General features: G+C 44.9%; 1 protein-coding gene and 1 long non-coding RNA gene across 5 annotated transcripts in view; one reads left to right on the top strand and one right to left on the bottom strand.

The window, feature by feature from the left end:
* Positions 1–18,389, top strand: part of CXXC4 (CXXC finger protein 4) — a 141,298-nt gene that overhangs the window by 104,361 nt on the left and 18,548 nt on the right. The gene's annotated exons all lie outside the window — the stretch shown is intronic.
* LOC137440589 (uncharacterized) overlaps positions 5,864–18,389 on the bottom strand; it is a 91,814-nt gene continuing 79,288 nt past the window's right edge. Inside the window, exons 3-5 of one of the 2 annotated variants that reach the window (XR_010987194.1) lie at positions 16,973–17,008; positions 13,619–13,773; positions 5,864–6,022 (exon numbers count right to left, since the gene is read on the bottom strand). This is a non-coding gene — a long non-coding RNA (uncharacterized lncRNA). The remainder of the gene's footprint in view (positions 6,023–13,618; positions 13,774–16,972; positions 17,009–18,389) is intronic. The other variant, XR_010987195.1, reaches the window with a different exon arrangement.

Genomic DNA, 18,389 nt, shown 5'->3' with positions numbered 1-18,389 from the left:
ACTCAGTTGAGTAGCATTGGTCAGTCACCGTTCCTGACATGACAAACTTATGTAGAAGCAGGTGAAGAGATGCCCAGGCCATTTAAAGTCTACCCTTTCTACCATCTCCTTCAGTCTTATGGTTTTCAATCCAACAACCAATGTCTTCAGGTATTTTCCAGTCCCTTCCTCCCTTGGACAGCAGCATTCCCACCCCCCCCAATATCACACCATCTTCTCTGCCACAGAAACACCTAACCACACAGTGCTCCTCCCCTCCCACATCCAAAAGCAAAAGACAGGTGGCTGCAAGTACTATCCATAGTGTCTGGCTTTGCCTTGGGCCTGCTTACCAGGGAACAAATTTCTTGATGCTTAAAATCCCCTCTTAGACAAGTAAAGACAAGATGCTTTTTGTATGCCCAGGCACCTACAATGGCAAAGGCTGCACTGATCCTCCTTGAATCAAGCTGCAATGAAACATGGCAGCATGGGAAAATGTGCCTCCACAGATAGTGCTCTGCCTGTTGATGCTCATATCTCCTAATTTTAGGCACCACAGTAATTCTTTACTTAGGCCATCTCTGTACCAACAGAGGTACAGGAGAAGGAAGGTTTCCTTTTTACCCCTGATTTTATTCCTGTTTTGATAATGCCCAAGTCTGTCTTTGAAGTGGTTGCCCGTGTGCTCTGTCCACCCAGAAGAGAAGTGTCTTCCTCAGCCCAGTCTTTAATGGCATTGTTTAATAGGAGAAAACTTTAGGATGCTAGAAACTTGTACCCAGAATTTAGAGAAAAAATATGGAAAAAGCATTTATCAAATCAAATAAAGAATGCATAAATTCAGAGAACTGTGCTCTGTGAGGGTTCTCCATATGAAAGAAACAATGTAAAAAAGAGAAGATAAGTGAGATGGAGCGCTGCAGGACAGTTTAATGCTAGTTATTTACTTGCTTGAAGGCCCTAAGGGATTTCCCTTTGGATGCATCTTGAGCTCATTCCCAGGAAATTCTTCTCTTACTTTTACTGCTGCCTTGCCTCTCCCCTTCTCACCTGGTGCAGCTAAGAAATGCATGCCATCTGACTGCTTTCTCATTCAGGGTAATTTCAGCTACTTCTTGCTCATTTAAGATTTTCAAAAAGACCAGGCTCATGTGCTCCAATCAGTTTAAAGTGCTTTGCCAGAGTGTGGCACAGGCATGCTAAATCATTATTCAACATTTGACCTGACATGACAATAATCCACGTTCATAATTACGTTCGTGGCTACTGCAATTACTAATATGTGGAGTAAGAAGGGAGGAAACAACTACGATTTGTGCAGACGAGCAGCATCTTACTGAGACAAAGCTGCAGCAAAGCAGGCAACTTCCAGCTCTTTTTCAGCAAGCTTTCTACATCCTTTCTTGCCTTTGCACCCCTAGAAAGTCAGTTTTCCACACCCTTACTGCATGCAAAACGGGGCAGGATTTTAAAGCCACAGTTCCACGCCGTTTGACTGCGGCAGACTAAAAGAAAAATGAAGCTCAGTACTTAACCGATTCCCCTGCAATATTTCAGGATAAATTAAAAATCAAAATGTCAAGAGGTTCAATATGTCAGTGGGCCTTTTGACAGAGCAGCCACTTTGAAGCCTAAATGGGAACTATGCCTTTTTTTTTTTTTTTTTAATGAAAACTAAGTGTGTGCAGCTGCTGCTCTCTTTCCAAAGTCAGACTCTTCAATTTTGTATTTCTTGAGTAATAAAATTAGTAAAACATTTTGGCTGCTGTTCTACTTAAAGCAGAAAGCCTTTGTTTCCTAGAACAGCTACCTACCTATTTGAATGACTGTTCTTCATGATCTGCATTAAAGTGAAGCCTGGGAATCTCAGTTTGCCTTCTTCCACTGAGCAAAAGCTGTGTTTACTGCCTGCAATGTGTTTATCTCGCCTAGCCCTCAGCAAATGATTTTTTTGTGTTTTGCCATCTCAGTTTGTGTTTGTAAAACAGGAAAGATAATAAATGATAATACTTACCTCCTTCACAAAGATGTGGAGAAGATTAATTAGTTCTTGTTTATACAAAGGTTGGCAGTAGTGATCTGTGGGTTTGCAAAACAGGGGAGTGATTGCTATCGCTGCCCCGCTTGACAAAGAAGTAAAGCCAAGGACAGGAACTGGTGCCACTGCAATCATTTACAGGAGTGATGATACATGCAGCCCTGGAGAAAACTCCTCCAAACCATCTCCACCTAAAACAGGGAAGAAATGCATATCTGGACACCTAAAAGTTGAGTTTGCAGAGCAGCATTCACAGGACAGCCCCGTGGCAGCCATGTTCCCTTGCCTCTCATCAAAAGCAGCATTATCCAAGAGTTTTAAGGGGGTGGTTTTGTCTCATTGGAGTCTGCAAGTGCAATAGCACATAGGTATCATGAAGAATCACAGAATCATAGAATTGTCAGAGTCAGAAGGAATCTCAAGGATCATCCAGTTCCAACTCCCCTGCCATGGGCAGGAACACCTCACACTACAGCAGGTTGCTCAGAGCCACATCCAGCCTGGCCTTAAAAACCTGCAGGGATGAGGCTTCTACCACCTCCCTGGGCAACTGGTCCAGTGTCTCACCACCCTCATGGGGGAGAACTTCTTCCTAACATCCAATCTGAACCTATTCATTTCTAGTTTTGCTCCATTCCCCCTAGTCCTATCACTTCCTGACACCCTAAAATGTCCCTCACCAGCTTTCTCGTAGGGCCCCTTCAGATACCGGCAGGCCACAATTAGGTCTCCTCAGAGCCTTTTCTTCTCCAGACTGAAAAGCCCCATGTCCCTCAGTCTGTCCTCATAGGTGAGGTGCTCCAGCCCTCTGATCATGCTTATGGCCCTTCTCTGGACATGCTCCAGCACATCCAGATCCTTAGTTTAATAGGGGCTCCAGAACTGGTCACAGTACTCCAGATGGGGTCTCACTGCAAAGACCAGACACAGCCTAGCATGACACTAGTGCTCTGGATGTGGGCCTGAGGCAGAATTTGGTGACACTCAGAACTTGCTCTGAGCAACGTAGGGAGCATCCAGCTGGCTCTGGAGGTGCTTCTTGCTGCCCAACAGGCTGCTCCTTGCCTGGCCATACAGCCTCCTCTCAGCTAGGCAGCATGGGCTGGCATGGACCTGACACTGGAGCCCACCTCAAGGAAGGTGCTCCTTTGTCACTTTGTGGCACCCCTAGGGTCTCCATTACCCACCAGCACGCACTCCTGCCAACTCTTTAGTCTGCCGTAAAAGGCACACAGATAAGCAATCCCTGGTGCTTATTCTATAACCTCCTAGATAGATAATGTTAAACTTCTTACTCCTGAACTTTGCTTCGGATGCAGTGATGGACTCAACCTCTCCCACTGCTGTGTGCTTTCTCTGCAGACACTGCCTACATGCATTGTGCTACAGCAAACTGACACCTTTGGCACTCAGCCTGCTGTGTTAGTTAGATACAGGCTGTCCAGTCAGCAGGTTAGGCTATTTTCATAGCGAAGTGTTGGCAGTGGAATGTGTTTTTCCTCACAGCAGCCCCATTTGTTCTCATAGGTGCTTTTGAGCATGGCTGGCTTTCAGCCTGAGTTTGCTGCAAGACGGAGTGACAGGAGGATGTGCTGGCCTGAATACTCGTTTTCTGCCTTCCCCTCATTCCCTACAGCTTTCCATAGGCTCCAGCTCTTGCTTTACTCCTTCTTCAGCATCTTCTTGCCACTCTGACATCCTTTGTTCACAGAATCACAGAATGTTAGGGGCTGGAAAAGACCCCAAGAGATCATCCAGACCAGCCCCCCCTGCCAGAGCAGGAGCACTTAGAGCAGGTCACACAGGAATGCATCCAGGCAGGTTTTGAATATCTCCGGAGAGCGAGACTCCACAACCTCCCTGGGCAGCCTGTTCCAGCTGCACTATCTGCAGCAAGGAGATGTGGCATGTCCAGACATGATGATGCAGCAAATGACAAACCCTCTGTGGGCAAACTGCAGCCTGTGGCCTGTAATGGCAGTGACCAGCAGCTGGCAACAGGCCAGGTCTAGCTACTACAGGTGGCATTGCTGTGGCTAAAGTTATATTGGTGATTAGCCAGGCTAGCTGCAGGAGATGCTGGTCCTGCATATCTTCTGATTGCTTCTGACAATTCATCCAGTGGCACCTGGATAAGATCTGGGGGTGATTTTTCTGCTTTGACAGTCACCAAAACACTCTCTTGAGGAGAGGTGAATTTAGCAGAACATCTGGCAGACTGATCCCACAGATTCTGTGCTGACCAGCAGGTCCCCAGACTGAGTGGTTTGTCCATCTTCAAACACCTGGCTATTACCAGGGTCCCTTGAATCCCAGAATTGTATTTTATGCTTCTCTACTTACAGCCCTTACTGCATAGCTACTGATTTGTGCCAGTCCTCTTCAGCAGCCTGCTTGCTTCTCTATTAGCCTTGTTTCTGCTGCACACCTTCCTAGACACAGACTACAGCCATCTGAATAAAACCACAGCCAATGCTGACTGTTCAGTAGCGCCTTTCACTTGTAACAAAAGCAGCACTGATAAAAATTCCCTGTTCTGTGAAGATATAATTTACTAGCAAGGCTTTTCAGCAGAACAGGCTTAGTTACTATGGTGGACAGCTATGCCATTAAGGTCAAAGTCTACAGGTTAGATTGTGCCTGACACCACAAAAATGTGATGTCAGGCTATAGACATGCATTTAGCAATGTGAGCTTAAAGGAAAGATGTATTTGGGGCAATTTGCATTGCAAAGTGTATGCAGGTGACTGCAGTATCATGGGAGATGTTATTACTGAGATTAGAATTTACACTTATAGCCTAAAATTGGGATTGTGTTTGTCTGGGAAATGATGGTACCCTGGAAAATAAATACTAAACATCTGATAATTGAATACTGACTGTGTCCAGTATATATCCCGTTAGTTTCCTATTTCCAGCTAAGATTAATTTTCTGATCAAAGAAGGTTTGATCAGAACTGCATAGACAGTGCAATAGCAGCAATATTACATGGCTTGAGGATATGTGTTGTACCTCAGAATCTCTACAGGAGAGCCAGCCAGGAGGGGATGATGATGGCTTGTGGTAGAAGCTCTGCAAGAAATAATAACTCCTCTTTGGTTTTGGAAAGGACTTATTTGTATGTATTTCTTTCCCACTGTCAATCAGAGAAGTCCTTTCCTCACTTTGAAAGCACAGGTAGTCTTAGTTTTATGCCTGTAAAACTCTCAGGATGCTTTTGGTTGAACCCTGCACTAATTACAATTATCGCTCACATGATTTCTTTTAAACAGCCCAGAAGCAGAGATGAATTTGGTTTGAATTAATTTTGCATTTGTTTTGGTGTTTGTAAACCATGTTAACAAGATTAATCTCCATCTTCCCTTGCTTCTGCCCTGTCCAGTGTGACAGATAGCCCCCTTCTCCTTTCCCTCCTACTTCCATCTATTCCTGCTAGATCAGCTTTTCCCATCACAGGTGGAGCATCCCACACACACAAGCTCTGAATGGGTTCTGGTTAGCCAGCCCTTCACCCATCATTTTGCACTATTGCCTTCCTTGCTCTTCTGCTACCATCTCACCAAGTATTTGCTGCTTCACAGTGCCTGTTAACTGGATGGTTTGCTGCTAATATCTGGCTCTGAATAGAGACATCTTACTCGAAGTATTCCCAGCACCATCTGCTGCCTTCCTTTATTTCCATTTCTAGAAAGGGTTTTGCTGATATCTGAGAAGCAGGGGAGGAATCTGGATACGGTTGACACAAATCCCAGAAAACATTTGTCTGTTTGTCTCGTGTGCTAATTAGCACAGACTTGGTCAAAAGTGTTCTGAACTTTTATTTATTTATTTCACTCATTTCTATAGCATCTATCACCATGACAGCAGTGTGCTTCAACAGCAGGAAATTAAAACACATAACACAGGCAGCTAATCAAATGCAGAAGCAAACAGAAGAATTTTGCACAGAGCCCTCTGTGTCGCTGTGGTCCCGCTTTGACAGGCAGTCGAGGTTCCCTTTCTGCAGAAAAAAAGTAAAAGAGATGTTTTGTTTGTTTCAAATTCCCTTTTCCCTTGGAAGCATGAACATGAAATTGCTCTATCTTCCTCTGTTGGGATGTCTTATTTATTTTCCTGCTCATGGCTGTTTAAGTAGACGATGCTTAATTATTTCCCAAGTTTAATTCATAGCTTGCACGGTTCAGCATGGAGATTGTAGTAGGACTGGTGGTCTCAGCAGCCAGGAAGACCTGCTGAGCAGAGGAGAGAGGTTAAACCTCCCTGGGTAAAAGGGGGACACCAAGCTGGTGAGGCTGTGTTTTATTGCTTTGCCTTCAAGGCAGCAGGTAGCAGCAGGGAGGGACTGGGAGCTCGTTGCACTTGTTAGGAGTCACTGAGCTAGTGAGTTGTTCAGATTAAGTCTTTCAATTAATGAAGAAAGACTGAGGGACTGAACTAGGATGAAGGCAGGAGGGTTGTGCAATGGGGCTACAGGAGCCATGATCACATGGACAGGTGTCCTCACTGGCCTGCCCTCACCCCTCCTTGTGAGGCAAGGACAAGGGCAAAGGAAAACCCAGCAGGAAAACAATTCCATGCACACCTCGTATCTGAGAATGTTTATTTTGCAGGATTCAAACTAGATCTCTTATCTGGGCTTTGTGAAGCTGATAATTTTGGTGGTATTTGAACACAAGTGTTCCTGCAGTTCCCAGTGAGTTGTGATTTTTCTCCAGATCTCGCTTTCTAGGCTGCAGCGAGTTCCTGTTCCTGCATGTTGCGCACTCTGCCATGGGCATCACTCACACATGAATCCAAATCCTTCCAGCCCCGGCACATGGCAGTACTGAGTGCCTAATCACTGAGTCAGCTGCTTGACAGCCATGTGTGAGTAGTGTTTAGATAATTGCTAACTTTCAACTTATTCTTTAAAAAGAAAGCTCTTTCAGAATGCATTTCAAATATGCCCTGGGAAGAGCCAAACACAAGAGTAACAAAGCCATTTTGGGCTCTTTTTAACCTTGACAGGGACCCTTTGAGCTTTTTACATAAAGTACTACATATGTCAATCAGAGTCTTGAGACTTCAGTCAGAAGTCTCCTATCTTCTCTTGCACACTTTCATCAACATCTTATAATTTCATAGTTTCATTCAGGGTTGGAAGGGACCACAAGGATCATCTAGTTCCAACCCCCCTGCCACGGGCAGGGACACCCCACACTAGATCAGGCTGGCCAGAGCCTCATCCAGCCTGGTCTTAAACACCTCCAGGGATGGGGCCTCAACCACCTCCCTGGACAACCCATTCCAGGGTTTCACCACTCTCATGGTGAAGAACCTCCTCCTCACATCTAGCCTGAATCTCCCCACCTCCAGCTTCATTCCATTCCCCCTAGTCCTATCACTACCTGAGATCTTGAGAAGTCCTTCCCCAGCCTTCCTGTAGGCCCCCTTCAGATACTGGAAGGTCACAATTAGGTCACCTCGGAGCCTTCTCTTCTGCAGACTGAACAGTCCCAACTCCTTCAGTCTGTCCTCATAGGAGAGGTGCTCCAGCCCTCTAATCATCCTTGTGGCCCTTCTCTGGACACGTTCCAGCACCTCCACATCCCTCTTGTAATAGGGGCTCCAGAACTGGACACAGTACTCCAGGTGGGGTCTCACCAGGGCTGAGTAGAGGGGGAGGATCACCTCCCTCGACCTGCTGGCCACACTTCTCCTGATGCAGCCCAGGATCTGATTGGCTTTGCGGGCTGCAAGTGCACATTGAGAGCTCATGTTGAGCTTTTTGTCCACCAGCACCCCCAAGTCTCTCTCCTCAGGGCTGCTTTCCAGCCAGTCACTGCCCAGCCTGTATTTGTGCCTGGGATTGCCTCGACCCAGATGCAGGACCCTGCACTTGCTCTTATTGAACTTCATGAGGTTGGCTTGTGCCCACCTCTCCAGCCTGTCAAGGTCCCTCTGGATGGCCTCCCTTCCCTCCAGCGTGTCTGCTGCACCACACAGCTTGGTGTCATCAGCAAACTTGCTGAGGGTGCACTCAATGCCACTGTCCATGTCACCCACAAAGATGTTGAATAAGACAGGTCCCAGGACTGATCCCTGAGGGACTCCGCTTGTCACTGGCCTCCACTGGGACATGGAGCCATTGACAGCCACTCTTTGGGTGCGGCCATCAAGCCAGTTCCTTATCCATCTAGTGGTCCACCCATCAAACCCATGTGTCACCAGTTTGGAGACCAGGATGTGGTGCGGGACAGTGTCAAAGGCTTTGCTCAGGTCCAGGTAAACGACATCAGTTGCTCGCCCCTCAGCTATTAATTTTGTCACCTGCTCATAGAAGGCCACCAGGTTGGTCAGGCAGGATTTGCCCTTGGCAAAGCCATGCTGACTGTTCCCAATCACCTCTTCACTATTCTTTTGAGCGAGTAGTGACTCCAGGAGGATCTGCTCCATGATCTTTCCAGGCACAGAGGTGAGACTGACTGGCCTGTAGTTCCCTGGTTCCTCCTTCTTACCCTTTTTGAAGATGGGGGCAATGTTTCCCCTTTTCCAGTCTGTGGGGACTTCACCAGACTGCCATGACTTTTGAAATATAATAGAGAGGGGTTTAGCAACCTCATCTGCCAGTTCTCTCAGTACCCGTGGGTGTATCCCGTCGGGTCCCATGGACTTGAACACTTTCAGGTTCTTCAGGTGATCACGAACCTGATCTGCACTTACAATGGGCAGCTCTTCCTCCCCGTCCCTGGCTTTGACTTCCATAACATCAGGAGTGTGGCTAGAGGCCCTTGCAGTGAAGACTGAGGTAAAGAAGTTATTAAGTACCTCAGCCTTTTCCTCATCACATGTGACCATGTCACCATTTTCCTTTCTGAGGGGACCCACACCTTCCCTAGTCTTCTTCTTCCCATTAATATACCTGTAGAAGTTCTTAGTATTCCCTTTAATCTCCCTGGCTAGATTCAACTCAAACTCTGCTTTGGCTTTCCTGACCAGGACTCTTGCTGCTCGGGCAGCTTCCTTGTATTCCCCCTGTTCTACCTGTCCTTCTCTCCACTTCCTGTAGAGTTTCCTTTTAAGTAATAGTGTGTCCAGTAGCTCCTTGCCCATCCAGGCAGGCCTCCTAGCATTCTTACCTGCTTTTCTCTTTGTTGGTACACAGAGCTCCTGGACACAGAGGAGGTGGTCCTTGAATACTGACCAGCTGTCCTGGGTCCCTCTTCCCTCCAGGGCTTTGTCCCACAACACTTTGGCTAGCAGATCCCTGAAGCGATCAAAATCTGCACGCCTAAAGTCTAGGGTCGTGAGCTTGGAATACTTCCTCCTGATTGCCCTGAGGATGTTAAATTCAACTGCTTCATGGTCACTGCAGCCAAGGCCGTCTATGAGCCTCACATTGCTTACCAGCCCTTCCCTGTTGGTGAGAACAAGGTCCAGCATAGCACCATTTCTTGTTGGTTCCTCTACCATTTGGAGGAGGAAGTTGTCTTCTATGCAGTCCAGGAACATCCTGGATTGCTGGTGCCTTGCTGTGTTGTCCCTCCAGCAGATGTCCGGGTGGTTGAAATCACCCATGAGGACCAGGGCTTGTGACCTGGAAGCTGCTTCTATTTGCCTATGGAGGGCCTCATCTGCTTGGATCTGCTGGTCAGGTGGCCTGTAGGAGACCCCCACAGTAATATCTTCTTCCCCTGTCCTGCCTTTACAATTTCTTTCGGGGAAACAGAATTTTACCAAACCCCAATCCTTGTAATATTCCCCTTGTACTTATTGATTTGCATTTGCATTTGCATTTTCTTCTGAGTCAACAATTCAAACAGCTAAGTATACCTATCAAGGAACTTTCCTGTTAAGCTTTCTTTAGTATTGAAAATTTAAATGCATTTTTCATTAGTTCTGATATAATGTCACAGAATCACAAGCTTAACCATGTTGGAAAAGACCTTTGAGATCATCAAGTCCAGCCTATCACCCAACACCATCTAATCAACTAAACCACAGCACCAAGTGCCTCATCCAGTCTCTTTTTAAACGCTTCAGTGATGGTGACTCCACCACCTCCCTGGGCAGCTCATTCCAATGGCCAATCTCTCTTTATGTGAAGAACTTCTTCCTAACATCCAGCCTAAACCTCCCCTGGCACAGCTTGAGACTGTGTCATCTCATTCTGTCACTGCTTGCCCAGGAGAAGAGACCAACCCCCTTCAGGTAGTTGTAGACAGCAATAAGGTCTCCCCTGAGCCTCCTCTTCTCCAGGCTAAACAACCCTAGCTCCCTCAGTCACTCCTATATTACCTGAGCAATGAATCACCCAAAGCTTGAGTCCTTCCCTGCACCCAGCCAGTCTATGTAACTGGGCAGAGGTTTTCCTGCTTTCCTCATTCAAGCCAAGTCTGGATTTCATAGAGCCATTCAGTAACTCATCTCATAAATTCATGTGCTAACATTAGCAGTCCAACTCCTCTCAAAATAATTGCATTGCTACCTCAGATTGTAAACTTGGGTGTGTTGCTAAACAGCTGTTGTGTTTCACTCTACAAATGACCAGAATGATTCAAAGTATAAAGCAACTGATCCTTGTCCCAGGTGAGCGACGCATCATGAATCGAAGAGACTCATTATTTGCTTGTCGATCCAGATACATATAGGACAAAGTAATTTACCAGTGGAGACTTTAAATCAGTGAATTATTGAAATGAATGCATTAGTCTCTTTTTTCCACCTCTCTATCCATTTTTTGAGTTATTTACTTGGTATTAATTCCTGCAAAGTCCTCACTATTCTGAGGAACTCAAGCAGCGTTATTTCTTGCCACACGGGCAAACAAGTGTTAAATATCGAACACCACTCGATGTGATTTTGCAGAGCTTTTGGGCATATGGAGCCACAAAAGTGCCTGAGGCCATCATCAGATCCACTTGACATCTGTAATCAGAGGAGGAGTGAGCTGATTGTCTTTGCTTTTCATAACTCTGTGTTAGAGTAGGAAGTCTCCATACTATTTCATTTGCTAACATCTTGGCAAAACTTTCATTTTGTATATGTAGCTAGGTGCTCTGTCCTTGCTCTGAAAACTGATTTTACATCACAGTATTTTTCTCCTGTCTTTGCTTATGTTTGTGGGTGCCAGTCTTAGAGGCTGCTCTTTCAAAGTTGTTTGTTTTTTTCTTTTCCATGTGTGCTTGCTTTAAAATTATTTGTTGGTATTGCCTATGATGCATTTTAAATGGCTAAAATAGAGCACATTGATGCAGATTCAATAGAAATTGATTTAAGAGTGCAGCAGCCATGGAACCTTCATGTACTAAAACCAGAATGTACCATGGATTCTGAAGCAGCAAGTGTGAGCGTCTCAGCAGTCCTTACCATCAGCCAGGTTCAGACCAAAGCCTTTTAAAAACATATTTACGTTTTTATTTGTAAATAAAAATTATATAAGTCTATTCTCTGGGCTGCAGGTACAATTTGGTATGCTTGGAAACAAATCCAAGTTTGGTTTCCTGTTATCCAAGGAGAATAACTTCACAAACCCTACAGGGAACGAGTTCTTTACTGCGAGGGTAGTGGAATACTGGAACAGGTTGTCCAGGGAGGTAGTTGACACCCCATCCCTGGAGATATCCTAGGTGAGGCTCAACAGGGCTCTCAGCACCCTGATCTAGTAGAGGATGCCCCTGCTGACTGCAGAGAGGGTTGGACTAGATGACCTTGGGAGGTCCCTTCCAACCCAGACCATTCTGTGATTCTATGACCACTGCTTTGTACACTTGTATGAAGAAGATCACACCATACTTTTTAAAACTGAATGTAACTGAAAGGTTTTTGCTGCACAGGGAATGGGTGGAGCTCACAAACACCTACAAAGAGTTTAAAGAGCTCTATATTTCACCTCTGTTCTCTGATCCACAGGGGCAATTCCTCTCGACCTGAGCCCAAAATCTGTAGCAAACTGTTGTACTTAAGAGCCCTTGGGAGAGTATTTCATGGAATGGGGATTAGAAAGCAAGAACTGGAAATTGGAAAGTGCTTCGTGGTGTCTCCTTAACAGCTTAGGATTGATTCATTTTAGTATTTGTGTCTGGGTTGTATTCACTGCTGCCTCGTAGATCAATGGCACGATGGAGTCCCAGCTCTTGTTGATGCAGCATATGGGAAAGGGATCCATTATCTTTAGTTCCCAGGACTATAAAATGTCTAATAAACTCAGCAGCAAGAGTGCCAGATTTGTGCAGCCCTGCCAGCTGCTCTAGCCTTCTTGTCTGTTAAGCTATGTTTTTAGCTTCATTATTGATGGGGAAAGCTGATAGTTGGGCAAACGATGCTGCTTGCAGATTTGAGGCACTTTACTAAAGCATCAATGGTATTAGAGAGTTGAATGAGGGGAGCAGTAAAAGAAAACCAGTCAGAAAATGGCCCCTGGCATCTACAGAGTGAGTTCATGGCTCACCTGACTTACATCTTTGGAAACTAGGAGGCCTCCAAAGTTGTACCTATGGGATTTATACATGAACACTGATTGCAGGAGACAGGGGCAAACAAAAATCTTGCAGACTGGAGGAAGAAGGAGATCCAGCTGTGGGAGATCAGTATTCACAGCAAGACCAAGGTTGTTCAGTAAAACTCCTGTTTACCGTGGCACTGTGCTAGCCTCTTCCCATCCCACTTCCTCTGTCTCCTTTTTCTTTTGCCAGGCAGGATCTGGATCAGAAAACAGGAGTTCATCACCTAATTACAAATACTTCTTTTTTGTCCCATAAGCTTCTTTCTCCCATGTCAGCATGACTTGTAAAGGTGACTTCAGCTGCTGTGCCTCCCCTTGCAGGGAGGGAAGGAGGAATTCATGCTGCAATGAGACACCAATTTAAATTCACATGAGCACAGTCAATCATTAACTGACTAAGCACACTCAAGCTGGCTGCAGGAGTCTCAGCAGGAAGTTCAAATGCCTCAGTCCCAAATGTTCATCCCCTATTGCAGAGCCCTAGTCAGGGTGTCTCTGAGCATTGGTTTGCTGCTCCTGCACTTTTCCCACAGTCTCTTCCTAGCTGCTTACATTATAATTTGTCTATCGTCTGTTTTCCCCACCCACCAATCTGTGGCTCCTGCTATACCTTTGGAATAAATTCCATAGCCTCTCTGAAAATGGTACAAAACATGGTCTTGCATATGGACATTGTTATGGTGGGTTGGGTAAACAGCTTTCTACTCTGCTTTGCTTGCTCCCTGTGCACTGTCACTAGGGGCACATTGCAGTTGCTGACCAGCATTAGTTTTTATTGCTTTCTTTACTCCTCTAGGACATGGAGACAAGCACCGCTAGGGGAAGTCAGGCAACATTTCCAGTCTCTACTGTCTTTAGTTTAGGCACTTTGAAACCAATAGCAGGCACTCAGGTGGATGCAAGTTGTTATGAGCTGGCATCCACAACTCCCATTTAATCCATTGACTATTGATGCCTTTGATCAATCCCTAGTTATTTTTTCCCAAAAAGAGAGTCCTGTATTCCACAGACAGGATCAGTTACTGTATCTTGGACAATCTGGACAAGGGAAAACAAAATTTGATTCATTAATGGTGATGTAAATGCAGAAGAAAATGTTCCCTTGATTCTTACCTCGGCTAAGACCTGTATGGGTTTATCTGTCACCGGTGCACGTAGCTAGGCTGCTCTTGGTTTGCAGTCTGCTGTCATTGCTTAGTGCCTGCTGACTCTTGACAGCCTTCCTAGAGCACTTCTGATCTCTGTCTTTGCCATCAACAGCTGCAGCACTGGGCGAAAAAAAACCCAAACCTGTTAAATGCTGGTGTTTCTGTGAGGAACAGAATGAAAGCTCATGAGCCAGGAGTTTCTTTTCACATGGATTAGAGGTTTTGTGCAGCCTCCTTTCATCAGTTATTTAAACCTTATTATAATTACTGAGTATTTAAAACTATTCCGAGAAATAATTCGTGGTGCCTTTTGGTTTTCCTTTCTCTTTACTACCACACAGTCTCAGCCATTAGAAATGCTAAAGGATGACTTTCATGAAAATTATGGAGATGATAATTCCATATTTGACAGAACCACAACTTCTGCTTGGTGAAGCTGTATATCCTGATCAGAAGACACCAAGAGGTCTACCTTTGGTTCTGATAGTGAATCTGCCTAAGGATTCATTATCTCCATCAACACCTTGTTCAGAGCTTTTCACTCTTCTTCTTAAAAATGCACTCCTACCATCTCAGATTTACCTGTCTCAAGCTTCCAGCCACTGGGTCTTTTTAGTTTCTGGGTCAAAGAACTTCACGGTTCCTACACTTTTATGAAGGCAATAGTACACTGTAATCAAGCCATCTCAGTCTTTTTTCCATAAGATAAGCAGATTGTGCTCTCTGTTTCTCAGCCTAAAGCACTTTCTTCAGCTCTTAAACCACTTCTGTGGCACTTGCCCAGGCTTTTTATCTTTTCTGTGCAGTCACCAGTTTTGTTGCACTCTTACTAAACAAGATGAACTCTGGAGCTGAGTGTTGTCAGAAAGTGAGGAGAAAGATTCTTCATGGAGAGAGTCATTTGTCATTGGAATGTGCTGCCCAGGGAAGTGGTGGAGTCACCATCCCTGGAGGTATTCAAGAGGGGATTGGATGTGGCACTTGGTGCCATGGTCTAGTCATGACGTCTGTGGTGACAGGTTGGACTCAATGATCTTTGAGGTCTCTCCCAACCTTGGTGATACTGTGATTCTGTGAAGTGGCCTCATCTAGGCTGTACACAACCTAAAAAGTCCATGTCTGAACCTGCTCACATTGCCCTCTTTGTATGTAGGGATTATTTTACCTCTTCCTAGTGTGTCTTTGCTCTAGTAATCCATGTTCAGTTGCTTCTCCATTATGACATTAAACACTTTACCATTATTGTGGGATTACCCTGCTGTCCATTTCCAGGAGTGGTTTCTACTCCCCATCCCTAACTGTTACACCTGCTTGCATTTAGATACAATTTATTTGAGGTACATCATCTACCACACCATGTTCCATTTCTATGAGGAACTTTTAGAGAGGTGGATAGCACCTAACATAGGATGCTGGTCTAGAATTAGAATTAGAATTAGAATTAGAATTAGAATTAGAATTAGAATTAGAATTAGAATTAGAATTAGAATTAGAATTAGAATTAGGATTATTAGAAAACCAGGTTGGAAGAAACCTCCAAGATCATCACATCCAACCTATCATTCAACACCGCCTAATCAACTAAACCATGCAACCAAGCACCCTGTCAAGTCTTCTCCTGAACACCTCCAATGATGGTGACTCCACCACCTCCTTGGGCAGCCCATTCCAATGGGCAAATCTAATGCCTCCTGTCCCAGCTCCACAGCAGATTTGCCGTGGGTATGGAATGTGGTCCATGGAAGATCATAAAATGAATCCCTGAGGCCTGTCTTCTTTGGGTAATAAAATGACAGAAAAATTAACTCCTTGGCTCCATTAAGTTTATTTGGTGTTCCAAGAAGGGTACCCCATTCTTGTGACAGATCTATTGCTACCTGTCACATCTTACAGATTTCATGAGGAATCTTGGGTGGAAAATGTTTTCAATATCTTGGTCATTTCTGATGTGCAGTGTAAAAATCCCTGAATCCCACTCAAAAACATATCAGACTCCATGTAATGAAGTCTTTACTGATATTGTGGAGTGCTTATTTTTTTAATCACCATGCTGTATGGTACTAAGTGAAACACCTGACAATGGAAAGAGGATCACTGCCTCACCAAACACATCGTCAAAAAGAGAAGTGGAGGGGTTTTTTGAGACGAGGTTTCTATTTATAATGATGCTGACTGACATTAATAATCACTTAAAATCTGTATTAGCACTTCCATTTGGTGTAAGAATGATGCCAGGAAGCCACTTCAGCAGTAAGAAAAATATAATGCCTCCACATTAGGTCCTCAGTGGTTGCTCTGGTGTTGCCTACAACCATGCATAGGTGTTGCTCTGTGACAGAAACGGAAGGGATTGCCCTCCTCTTTAAAAATCCCTTGATTTGCCAATTGAGTCTGCATGCTCAGGCCTTTGCTTTGCTGCTCCACTCCACTTTATGAGCATGGCAGGGTGATTTATTAGGGGCTTCAGGAGGGAGACATGAGGGTCACAGTCGTACTGCTCTTGCAGGGCTGGCCAAGCGCCCCCCCCCCCCAACCCCGTCTGCCTCTGAAGCCAGGAAGCAGCTATTTGTATAAGACGTGGTGGCAGCACAGCAAGGCACTCACCCATTAAAATGCTTTCAGTGCTTGTCCTTACGACTTAAATAAAGGCTTTTGGCTTTCCAGGCAAGGGTTTTAGAGATGTCCTTCTCATTTGTTGTTTGCTTTCTTTTTTTTATCCTTTTTTTGGTCCTTTGCATGTTGTTACTGCTTACATTTCTTAAAGCTCCACAAATTGTAAGCCTGTGGCTTGCAGTGAAGGCATGCTGGTAAATGATTTATAGAGGGTCCTACAAATCATATTGCATAGAGCACCACCCCTTCCCCCACAGCAACAGTCATCATTTCAGAGCAGCACAGTCTTCAAGGGAGCTAAGCTGTCCTTTCCCTGCTGAGATTTAGGAAGCCAAGCAGTAAAATGCAGCTAGAAGTGAAAGTAAACATGCCACAGTAACAACCTGGCATTTAACTTTCAGCAGGGCTTAAGGTGGCCTCAGAGAAGCTCTTGCTTATCATTGGTATTATATTATAATATCTACAGGCATCTGCATATTGTTTAAATGCTTTTACACAAATATATATATATATAACCCAAATATACAAATATGTCAGCAAGGAATTAAAATTACTTCCTAAATTAAAAGGCAAGCAGGAATTTCTAACAGTTAAATGCACCACAGAAATCTCCATTGTTAATTGTGGCCTTGGCTATACCAATTCAGTCAAATTTCAAAGTGGTTGCAGCAGACCTGAGAGCACAATTTGTGTCTGTGACACTAACCTCAGGATTCTTCATCCAGCAAACCCTCAGCAGCACCTGGGAAAGACATCACAAATGATACTCCATAGGGCATGTGGAAATGTCCATGTGTACAACAAATGCTTAAAGCCCCCTCAAGCCTCCTAGGCTCCCAAACATGGAGAAGGGATGCCCTTACCTGGCTCCCATCTCACTGGCTGGTGCAGCTCCCAGGCATGAGTATGCACTTGGGTAGAGGCTTTTGGTGTGGGAAGTTTGGAGATCCCACTTGGTTTTGGGAAGAGGTTGTAAAATTGCCTAGAATGAGTTCCCTGTTCTCTTGTTCTCTGTGCTGATCACAGAATAATTTAGGCTGGGAGGGACCTCAGGGGTCATGTAGGGCCACCCCAGCACAAAGCTGAGCCAATTAAACCATGCTGTGCAGAGCCTTGTCCAGATGGGGTTATAATATTGCTGAGGATGGAGACCACAGTGGCTGTGGCTCCTGCTCCAGTGTTTTGGCTGCCTTTCTTGTGAAAAGTTTTTTTGCTAATATCTAATCTGCCTGACATCTTGCATCCACTGCCTCTTCTGATGTCCCTCTGCACCTCTGGGAACAGTGAAGTTTGGACTTTTCTTTGCCCAACCTTCAGGTAGTTCTTCCAGGTCAAAAAAGCAGAGCCCCACGTATTGCAAGCTCTGGCTCCAAAGAGTTAATGCAATAGAACAGCACAAAGAAAACAGTTCTGGTGCCTAGAAAGGAGCAATTTGCTGTGTAGTGAAACAACTGGATTAACAGATTGCAATTTAGAACAAAATATTTTACCAGGGAAGTTTGCAAATAGTAGAAATTAAAAGAGGTTTTGGTTAAATTAGAAGTTCCTCTGAGGCTGGGAGGGGGATGTTTATCAGCAAGTTATGCCATCTTAAAAATAACCAAAGCATTGCTGGAGCTATGGACTAATGTCTTAGCAAGATACACAATCTCCTTAATGAAAAAGTGAATTCCAGCCACTGTGATTCTCCTTTTGATGAGGACACTTAGCTGTGATGGGGTGGAATAAAGTGCTTTATTATACTAAAGTGAACCACATTGCAAGTGTTGGGGATATGGTTAATGCAAGTACAGAGAAATTATAGTGTCTGTTTTGACTTTCTGATTTCCTCTAATGGACACACAGCCCCTGGGCCAAGCACTCAGAGAGTTTTGTGCCATGCCATTTTCTCCAATTATTAGCAAGGCTTTCCCTGCAAAGCACCTGGCAGCAGAGGCTCATTCACAAACCTGGCATTTGTAGCTGGGAATTTAAAGGGCTCTCCTCCCGCATCTGGCGTCCTTCATTTTGATCCCATTTTCCTCTAACGAGGCATTAGCCATTTTAACACCTTAACTGATGTCACCTATGTGGTGTGGGAAAAGCAGCAAAATTACCTCCCTTCTGTGTTTTGCCTGTGGACT

The sequence above is a fragment of the Melanerpes formicivorus genome, unplaced genomic scaffold (genome assembly GCF_026170545.1).
Source record: "Melanerpes formicivorus ecotype bairdi unplaced genomic scaffold, bMelFor1.0.p_v2 SCAF_4, whole genome shotgun sequence".
NCBI lineage: Eukaryota > Metazoa > Chordata > Aves > Piciformes > Picidae > Melanerpes > Melanerpes formicivorus.
This window is presented reverse-complemented; position numbering and strand designations above follow the sequence as displayed.